An 11248-nucleotide genomic window follows, 5' to 3' on the forward strand; every position below is an offset into this window, starting at 1 on the left:
TTTCCCTGATACCATGTTCTATAATGATGTTGTTGCTGCTGGAGGTGAAGATATTTGTCACCTTTTTAGCAAATATTTCAATTCAGTCTATCAACCTTCTTCTTCTTGCGGCGTGGCTGATGACTTTGTCTCAACAGGTCCTAATTCTGTAATAATAACACAAAATAAAGTTGAGAAGTACTTAAAAGACCTCGATGTTAATAAAGGCTGTGGCCCTGATAGTCTGCCTCCCTTATTCTTAAAATCTTGTTCTAAAACTTTAGCATATCCTATTTACTTACTATTTAACAAATCGTTTTTTACTGGTGTGATGCCATCTATTTGGAAGCGCTCCTATGTTGTACCAGTGTTCAAGTCCGGTGATAGACATAATATACAAAATTACAGACCAATCTCTAAGCTGTGTGTCATAGCAAAAATGTTCGAAAAGATTATATATGATTCCATTTTTCCTTTATTACGTACTGTTGTAATAGAACAGCAGCATGGGTTTGTTACCCATAAGTCAACGGAGTCTAATCTCTGTGAACTGGTGCATCGAGTGTCTTCATCCATGGATGAAAGTTCACAGGTGGATGTCGTGTATACCGACTTCTCCAAAGCCTTTGATAAAATTTCTCATTCGATCCTTATATACAAACTAAAGGAAGTCGGTATACATGGTGATCTGCTGAGGTGGCTATGTTCGTATCTCCAAAATCGTAGTCAAGCAGTTACGGTCAAGGGTCATTGCTCGTCTTTCGTTCCTGTTACCTCAGGTGTTCCCCAGGGATCTCATCTTGGTCCCCTACTGTTTAATTTATACATAAATGATGTCATCCACATAGTTAAATGTTCATCTGTTCTTCTATACGCAGACGATATGAAAATTTGTAGAAGGATTTCGTCTATATCTGATTGCTTACTTTTACAGGAAGATTTTAATATACTAAGCTTATATTGTAAGAAAAATTCTTTATTTTTAAATATTAATAAATGTAATGTCATCTCGTTCACTCGTAAACGCTATCCTTTTGCATTTGACTATCGTCTTGACGGTACTCAGCTAATTCGAGTGTCTGAGGTTAGGGACCTGGGTATACATCTAGATAATAAACTTAACTTCAATTTACATATCAACAGAACGATAGCTAAAGCATATCGCATGCTTGGCTTTATCTTTAGAATTTCCAAAGATTTCAAAAAAACAAGCACTCTGATACTTTTGTTCAATTCTTTTGTTAGACCTATTCTTGAATACGGTTCTACTGTTTGGAACCCACACTATAAAACATATATTAACCGGTTAGAGACTGTTCAAAATAAATTCATTAAATTTGTACTTTTTAAAAAACAAACCTTAAATGAGGCTAACGATGGTTTTAAGATATTATCACTCGCCAATAGAAGATTAATTAAAGACCAACTTTTGTTATTTAGGATAATTAAAAATCATATGAACTCCCCGTTTCTTTTGAGCTGCATTAATTTCAGATGCCCGAGAAGATCTGTGCGTAATCCATTACTATTTAATACACCCGTTACTAGAAGCCAGCATGCACAAAATATCTTTGTCAATAGAGCCTGCACCAGCTATGATAAATTGTTTGCCAATATTGATATTTTCAAAATTAATGATGTCAATGTTTTAAAAAAAATTCTAATAAATGTAATGTCATCTTGCTGTACTTGTGATTAATTTATATAAATTATGTATATTTCATTTTGCATAGTGCAAATTGGATTATTTCATTTAATTTGATATATATATATATATATATATATATATATATATATATATATATATATATATATATATATGCGTGTGTGTGTATGTATTGAATTAATAAATTGAATTTTTTTTTCCTTAATGTAACTTGTAATTTTGTAGTATATTTTATCTTGTGTTTATTGTTTGTATCTATAAATTGTATGTGGAAACTTAATTGGATTATGTATCATCTTTTAAATTTGTAATGTTTGTGTATTTTGTATTCTGTGTGTTTCCCTAAAATATAAATAAATAAATAAATAAATGTAAAATCGTATTTACCATATTTTGAGACAGATAATCCTAGATTAAAAATATTAATAGATGCTGGAAGTCAGAGATCTTTTATTACGAAAAATGCATCAAAATATTTTAATAAATTTATAGTACGTACTTCGCATGGCGTAACTAAACAAGTGAGTTTAATTGAGACACCTTTTTAGCATACATATTTTGATATAGGCGAAGGGAATATGAAATTTTATATATATAACTTTAGTGATAAGTATGATATTTTTATGGGTACCGATATGATTGAGCAAATAAATGCCAAAATTAATTTAAAAGAACGAAAATTAATTTTATCACAACGTGACATTTTAATTTACCACATGACAAATGATAATTATTTAAATATTAAGGATTTATGCGAGACTTATAACGATTTATTTACTGAAGATGTTTCTAATAGCATGACAACTACTTTTAGGTATATTTGGCAACTAGTGAAACGATTTATCAATTCAACACGAAGAAGTCCATAAACAAATAAAAAAGTTATTAGACGAGAAAATTATTAGGCCTTCGGAATCCCCGTGGTCATCCCCTGTACACATCGTACCAAAAAAAAATGATCAATTAGGTATTAAGAAATGGAGAATGGTAATCGATTATAGACGCTTAAAAGAGAAAACTAAATCTGATAGATTTCCCTTACCAAACATAGAAGAGTTATTCTCTAAGTTACAAGGAAATAATTATTTTACAAATCTCGGTTTAACGTCAGGATATCATTAAATTCTTATGAATAGGGATTCAACAGAAAAAACTGCATTTAGTACACCTAACGGTCATTATGAATTTTTGAGAACGCCCTTTGGTCTTAAAAACGAGCCTGCAACGTTTCAGCGCATGATGAATGTGCCGTACGCATATAGGCATCTTATCCTTTAGGTATTAATGTATGAAACTAACGCAGCTTAATCTTTGCACGAATTAATAATTAATTAATTATTATTAAATAATTAATTAATAATTATTAAGAGAGCTATAAGTGAGAGCTACAAGTGAGAGCTACAACTGAGAGCTACAACTCAGAGCTACAACTGTGATCTACAATTGTGTAACTGATAATAAATAGTTGCTTCGCACCGGTCTCCTCATTATACCCTGATCGAATAAAGGAACCATCTCGACGACGGCAAGATGACTAGCAAAGGCTCTCAAGTTTCCAGGGTGAAGGACAACAGCAGAATGACTCACACGGGCTAGCATCTATAACAGTCTCGTCAAGGATACCGGAGTTTTGGTGTGATAAACCAAGTTGTGGTTCGTGCAAACTGACGCAATTTTAGGGCCGCAAAAACTTAGTGACGAGGCAAAATATAATTTAGTCGTTGCTAAATTGGGAAAAGAAATATAAGTGTGAATATATCTGTAATACCAGGGGCCCTACTCTTCATCATTTGGTATCATTGTCATCATTCATTCATTCATCAGTCATTTGGTACTCTTGAAACCAATGAATTGTCAAGTCCACTAGCGACGTCTGCTTGATGATTGCCTTAACTAAAAATCGCTGTAGAAATTCGTTAGGATTGTCAATTTTGTAATATTTGGTACTCTTGACACGATTTTGACAGCTATAATGACAGCTAAAATTGAACAGGAACTGTGAATTTAGTCAATAGCTAAAGAGTAACTTGTTAGAGATTGATTTGTTATTTTTTGGAGAAAACAACAGTGAAATGGTACGTTTGGGTGTAATATATGGTGCATTGAAAAAAGCACATAAATTAACAGTTAAACAGCGTCGAACAGTGAATGTCGATTGGCGAGATATGTGGGCCAAGCATTTAAATTAAGTGATGATGAGTTTTACAAAAATTATCGCAACTCAAAAGGTTTATTTGAGGACATTTTTGCGGAATTGCAACCATTGATGCCTATCCCTAAGAGAAGGAGTGACATAATTCCCAAATACAAGGTGTATTATTGTTATAATTAGAATTAATTTATCTCCTATTTCATATTATATCATATTTTTATGTTTTTAATAAAGTGCCGAACTAAACGAAACGACATCTTCGCAGGTTTTAGTAACATTATCCTTTTATGCCTCGGGCAGTTACCAAAGGCTCGTTGGAAATTCTTATGGCACGGTAATGTCATAGCAATCCGTTTCTCGTGCCATAAGACAAGTGACTAATGCACTTAACCATCCTTCAATACGTGACAAGTGGATTAGATTTCCTCAAACGTTTTGTTATTAAAAGAAGGTATTATTTTGTATAATATATATAAATGTTTATTTGTAATTAAAAGCCTTATCTATATTACATTTAACCTTATTTAAATTTCATTTTTTTTACGTTTTATGAAAAAATTTTTTATCCCGGAGTTTTGGGTTGTATTGACAGGACACATGTCGCAATTATAAGACCCAAAGAAAACGAAGAGCGCTTTTTTAGTTGTAAGTACGTCAAATTTTAAGTTCCCTCATATTTTAAGATAATATAGTAAGAGATTTTAAATAATAAAACAGAATCATTTTCACCTTATATTTAACATATTTATTATTGTTTTATTCAGATAAGTAAGTGATGCAGATTTAAATATACTGTCAGTACACTCATCTTTTGGGGGAGCTTCACATGACAGTTTCATATGGAACCAACATTCAGCAAAGCTCATTTAATAACCTTGAATGATAGTAGAGAAAATGTTAATTTACTTGGTAAGAAACATCCATTTAAATAAGTAATAATTTTTTATGTTGCTTCATTATCATACTGCATTTCAATTTGTAGGAGACTGAATACGCTCAGAGGGAGTATTTGATGACACCCATTATAGATGCCCCTGCACGAAGTCCAGAAGAACATTACACTAAAATTCATTGTTCTGCACACAGTACTGTGGGATGAACGATGAACGATGATGTGAGAACTATAGGATTGTTAAAGAATAGGTGGAGATGTTTACTAAAACACAGGGTCCTACATTACGATCCCTTTACTGCTAAGATCATTAATGCCTGCTGTGTGTTGCACAACATGTGTAATCAGATATTGCCTAATAAGACACCAATGCCTCATTGGAGCCAGATGGGGCCAGATGATGATACCCTAGGAGCAGAGTCCGAAGAACAAAATTTTAATACAAATAGATCTGTAGAATTACGCTTAGGTAAGGACAAGGTTGGTTGAGAAGCTCTATGCTTCAAGGTAAGAAAACCATATAGCAGGATAGGCAGAAGCAATATAGTGTTAAGATACTTTCATTCTCTACTTTCTGATATAAATTTAACTAAATGCTGCTCTTTGTCTCATTACCAGAGTGAGAAAATTAAAATATTAATATGTATTAACAATATTAATATATATTAAGAATATTAATAGTTTGATCTAGAGGGTGTCCAGATTAATATCTGTCTGATATTGGTTTGTGGGCACACGGGTACGCGACCCCGGATCCTCGAGCCGCCACTGTTATAACCCCATCCAGTCCGTAAGAGTGGTGTCCTTTCTCCCCCCCTCCTCCTCTCCTTAGCTCGCTCCTTTCTTTTACCTATCTTTGTCTCTTATTTTACCTGACCTATCGGTTTTTCCCATAACTGGGTTTTGGAGGTCAGATGGCAATCGCTCAATGTAAAAAAAGAAAGAAAAGAAAAAAAGGAAAGACACAGGAAGAAACTGGGTACGGCTAGGGCGTCGCCGCTAAACAACGCGCATGCACCTCGCCCTACACCTGCGATAAGTGGGCAAGGGCTACCTTGTGAAGTACGGGCACGGTTAAAGACGCGAGTACCCAGACGGAACGTCCGCTTTGCAATGTGGAATATTGGCTCTCTAACCGGACGATGCAGGGAACTCGCAGATGTACGAAAGAGACGTCGGGTCCAGTATGCTTTCCTCCAGGAAACTCGCTGGAAGGGCAATAAGTCCCGTAACATCAGATAGGGTTACCGGCTTATATACACTGGGTCACCTTCGGGTAGATACGTGTGGCGGTAGTGCTTTCTGAAGAGCTAAAGGTAAAGGTGCTGAGCCGTATAAACGTGTTCACGGGGGTTTTGGGCACGCAATGCAGACGGAGAAAATATTCTGAGAACCTGTATTGCGTCTGATCTGTCCGTCGTGAATACGTTCTTCTAAAAGAATTCTCAGCACCTTATGACCAGGCCCGGTTGACTTCCTAAGGAGCTTGGGCGACACACCTAACTTGGGACCCGTGGTATTGCTATATTAAAGTAAAACTACTAATTAGTAGTTTTTATAAAAGTACTTTTTTTAAGAGTTTAATTTTAATTCACGATTTAGTTACTTAATGTTTAATAAATAACTTTCTTTATAATATTTCATGTATGCAAGGTACCGTGATAAAATGTTTTTCGATATGAGAAACAGTTTATGTAACCGGTATTTAAAGTACAGTAGTAGGATTACGTTTTGATATGGCAATGGTATCATTAGCATTTGCAAATGGCGAACTTACTACTTGTTTTCGGCGCTTAAACAAGGAATCTGTTTTTAGCATTTTTGTTGTATTTTATATTCTCATTGCTTTTATATGTTTTTATATTTCCAGCACCGTCCACATTAAAACACATTTTGAGAAAATTTCACTTGAATGTGGGCATAAATGAAAAAAATTTTCTTAATTTAAATAAACATTCTAAAAAACAAGACCCAGTTAATAATGAATATGTGTTAATGTTTGATGAAATGTCAATAAAAAAACATTTGTCATATAATGTTAAAGAAGACAAAATAGAAGGTTACCAAGACCATGGTAAACATGGTAGATCTCCAAATGAAGTTACACATGCACTTGTGTTTATGCTGGGAGGCATAAGAAGAAAAATTAAGCAGCCTATTGCATATTATTTGTCAGGCTCCAATGTGACAGCAGATAGATTATCTGTTCTAATAAAAGAAGTAAGTTCTAATTCTCATATATCAAATATGCCTATAAGTGAGAACTTGATATATAAAATTAGTTGCTTTATTTATTATTTGTATTTTTGTTTCCAGATTATAGAAAAATGTTTTGAAAATGGTTTACATATAGCAGCCACAGTTTGTGATATGGGCGGTGTTAATAGGAGATCACTAAAGATTTTGGGAGCTTCAAAAGAAGCTCCTCATTCTATGTTTCAGGGAAAAGAAATTATAACAATATTTGATCCACCTCACCTACTGAAATGCTTCAGAAATTTATTTTTAAAATACAATATAAAATGTAATACTAATATTACATCAAACAATGTTGAAGGACAAGGTAATTTTATGTTATCATAATTTATTTAATTAAATTTAATAAATTTATTACTATCAAAAATATGCATAAAGCACAAATATGCATAGTCCTGTCAAAAGTACAAGTTCCTAGTTACTAATAATTAAATGAAAGTTGAAAAAAAAATTTTTTACCATAAAGTCTCATTTATTACATTATAGGTCTAGCCAAATGGGAACACATAGAAAATTTCTTCCAAATAGACAATGGTGATGGAAATTTTGTATTCGCACCCAAATTAAAACAGGACCATATGTGTCCAAATGCTAAGCAGAAAATGAGGGTGAACCTTGCTGCTCAAGTACTAAGTCACTCAGTTGCCGCAGGGATGTTTGCCAAAACATCTCAAGGTATTGTTTTAACTTTTTTTTCTGTTTATTGGTTCACAAAACAAATAACAATCTAAATAAATTCACATAAAGAAGAAATCACAAACATGGTAATTACACATGAAAACCTAAAATAAATAAACATGAAAACCTAAAATAAATAAACACAGAGACAAATTTAAAAAAAACTTATAGTTACGACTAAAATTGAATTAATCTTAAAACTGAACCATTTCTTTAATTTTCTTTTAATTGCTTAAACAAGAAGATTTATCTAACAATGACATGTTGATTTTAGTTTTGGTAACATGATCTTTATTAGCTCTTGTAATTTTCAGGATTGCTACCTAGAGAGGCAACAGTCACTGCAAATTTAGTATCAAATATGGATAAATTACTCGTATTTGACTGCTTAAATAGTGATTCTGCGGATCGAAAGAAAGGAAAACCACACTGTACCAACATGACTGACAATTCTCCCCATTTGGATCATTTGAAGAAAATGTATGACTTTTTTGAAAATTGTACATTTGTAGGATGTCATAGCTCGCCCCCATCTAAGGAAGGTTGGATATGGACAATTAAAGGTATCCTAAGGTTGTATAATAATTTAAAAATAAAACATAAAATAAAAGCTTTATGTACTCGCCGTCTTCAGCAAGATTCTTTAGAAAATTTGTTTGGCACTATTAGAGGAAATTGCGGATCAAATTATAATCCAACTTCAGGGCAATTTGTTGCTGGCCTGAAGACGGCGATTTTATCCAATCTTGCTCATTTGGGGTCAGGAAACTGTAAAATAGATGATTGTAGTTCTATGTCAGATTACAAGGAATTTTTAACCACAACCTCTCCCACAGGCACATGCACAGAATCAGAAAGTCCAATTGTTTCAGAGATGCTCTCATTTGTGGAGTCATCCTTTCAAGAAAGTGTATCTGATGCACAAGAATTACAAGCTTGTGCATATGTCTGTGGATTTTTATTAAGGAACCTTGGCAATAAATGCAAGGTTTGTGATTCAGTTTTAAAACTTAAACATACCGATAATGTATTATTGTACACTTTCATGGATTTCAAAGAATATGATAATGCTAAAAAGAAGTTAAACTATGTATCTGAAGATTTTATTAGATGTGTTGAGAACTGTGCCACAATGTGCAATAATTTATTCGAAACATTATCATATTCTTTAAACCTCAAAAAACTGGTAATTTGTAAATTGGAAGATGTAAATTTTAGTTTTCTTGCCTAATGTGAGGAACATTTTAAAGAAAATGTTCATTTTATATGTAATAGTGTCTTCCACATAACAGTAAAAAGATTTTGTACAGTTAAAAATAGACAATTTGCAGATTATCAGAAATCATTAAAAAGGAAAATAGATATATTAAAAAATAAGTAATGGTATATTAATGTTAGATTTAAATTCAGAAAATCAGCTTCACGCTGTATCCACATAGCAGGGTAAGCAGAGGGAACCTAGTGTTAAGACACTTTGTTCCCCACTGTAGAGTGACAGAACTCAACGCCGCGCTTTGCTTCGACACCAGAGCGATTTTTTTTAATTTGACCAACACTGTATTAAATTCATTATATCTATTTTATTATTTTTATCATTATCTGTAATTGTTTTGTTATTGTTTCTAACATGTAAGTTTGTCTTGTAGCAATATTGTAATCATTAGCAGTTTATTTTAATTGTTTTAATTTTTGTCTATTGAATATCATGCAGGATAGCTGCCAGCTAATGTAATAGTTAACCCTTTGTATGATCGTGTGACATTACCCTAACAAACCGATCAACTCCTTATAAAATCTCAAATTGATGTTTTATTTACTTTTAATTCAATGTGTCTTATCCGTTACGAACCTATCATTACATTTTAGTATAATATTTGACAACTAAATGTTGTTACAAGTAGTGAAATAAAATCGAACTTCAGTTGCCGCCGATTTGGAACACACGTTAACAACCAAATATTTAAAAATTAAAAAATAATATAAATAATAACAAATGTAATAATACAAAAACATGTCTAAATACCAAAAGATTTTTGTGAATAAACAGGTAAGTATATATTGATTCCTATATTATATTTATGTATCATAATATTTGATAATTGATGGTAAAATTTTAAATTTTCTGTATGTACCATTTCTGTCACATTGTGTTATTATGTTCATATAGTGCGGTACATTGATCTTTTGTCTTTTCGACAGGATGGCTTCTCGAAATCTCATAGATGACAAAATTACGGAGATTCTCTTCAACTATGAGGATAGTGAAGATGGCTTCGAAGATGATGATAGAATTGTAGATCCAGTTTTCGTTTCGAATCTAGAAATCTCATTTGAAGAAACTCTGGAGTTGGATATCGACAATATTATTGAAAATATAGAGTACGATGCTATTGTTTCCCAGCAACTAGCCATTATTACAATACCTTCGCAGCCAGAAGATTCTTCACGTCGTCAAAATAGAGAAAAACTGAATACTACATGGAGAAAGAGGGACTTAAACTAAATGAGCAACAACTCCGATTTACGGGCGCTGATGTTGCTTCCGTAAGAATTTTTAGAGCTTAATACTCTTTTTCAGTTCTATAACGAATTATTTCCTTAATCTCTATAAGTTCTATAGCCAAGATTACTAATAAAACACATCTTTATATTGTTCAGAAAAATCTAAATATATCTTTTCGTGCCACGGAGGCGGTTATTCAACAAGACATTGGGGTGCTGTATATTATGTCGTTAGTACATCTTCCTAGAGTTTCGAAGCGCTGACCAGGATTGACTCTTCAAGATTAGACCTGTCGTTGAAATACTGAATAATACGAGTCAAAAAGTGCCTTTAGGGAAATATTAGAACGGTACGTCGTCGCATATATCGCATATCTAATTGCAAACTGCCCGCTGACAATGACATCTCAAAAAAAGAACATGGGTATTCTGTAGAATATGTTGGCAGCATCAGCGTTGTCTGGAAAGATAACAAAGTAGTCACGCGTTCATTAACCTTCATGGATGAACTGCCGAAGACCCAAGTTTCCAGATACGATAAAATGAAAAAAAAAAGAAATGTGAGACCATTGTGAGACCAAGCAAAAATTAAGAATGCCCAAGATTTCTGATGTTCTAATGTTCTGGAGTGTCACAAACAGTTTGTGAAACATATGGCGTAGCATTATGTTATTATGCGTAGAAAAAGCGCGGCGCTGAGTTCTGCCACTCAACACACAATGCCTCTAGAATTCGGCAGAAAGTCATCGCATTTGGCGGAAGATAGTGGGGAACGGAATGACTTAACACTAGGTTCTCTCTGCCTACCCTTCTCTGTGCAGGATACAGCATGAAGCTGGTTTTATTTTGTTACAATACAATACAATTCAAAATTTGTCTTTAAATCGATCTTTATTCAAAAGCCAGAATTATTACTCTTTCAAAATAATTTGGAGGTATTACATAATTTAAGTAATAATATTTCCAAATTATTTTGAAAGAGTAATAATTCTGGCTTTTGAATAAAGATCGATTTAAAGACAAATTTTGAATTTCGCGCAAATTGTGTTTCGTTGGGAATGCTAAGAGATAGCAGCAGCATCGTTTTGTCACCCATTTTTTAGTATGAAGTGAACATTCTTTG

At 33.1% G+C, this 11248-nt stretch overlaps 1 pseudogene; it reads left to right on the forward strand.

Annotated features, from left to right (window-relative positions):
• Positions 1-13: 13 nt before the first annotated feature.
• On the forward strand, positions 14-5368 carry LOC146538641 (uncharacterized; annotated as a pseudogene).
• The last annotated feature ends 5880 nt before the right edge of the window (positions 5369-11248 follow it).

The sequence above is a fragment of the Heliconius melpomene genome, chromosome 6 (assembly GCF_056956725.1).
Source record: "Heliconius melpomene rosina isolate 202511_hmr_F chromosome 6, ASM5695672v1, whole genome shotgun sequence".
NCBI classification, from domain to species: domain Eukaryota; kingdom Metazoa; phylum Arthropoda; class Insecta; order Lepidoptera; family Nymphalidae; genus Heliconius; species Heliconius melpomene.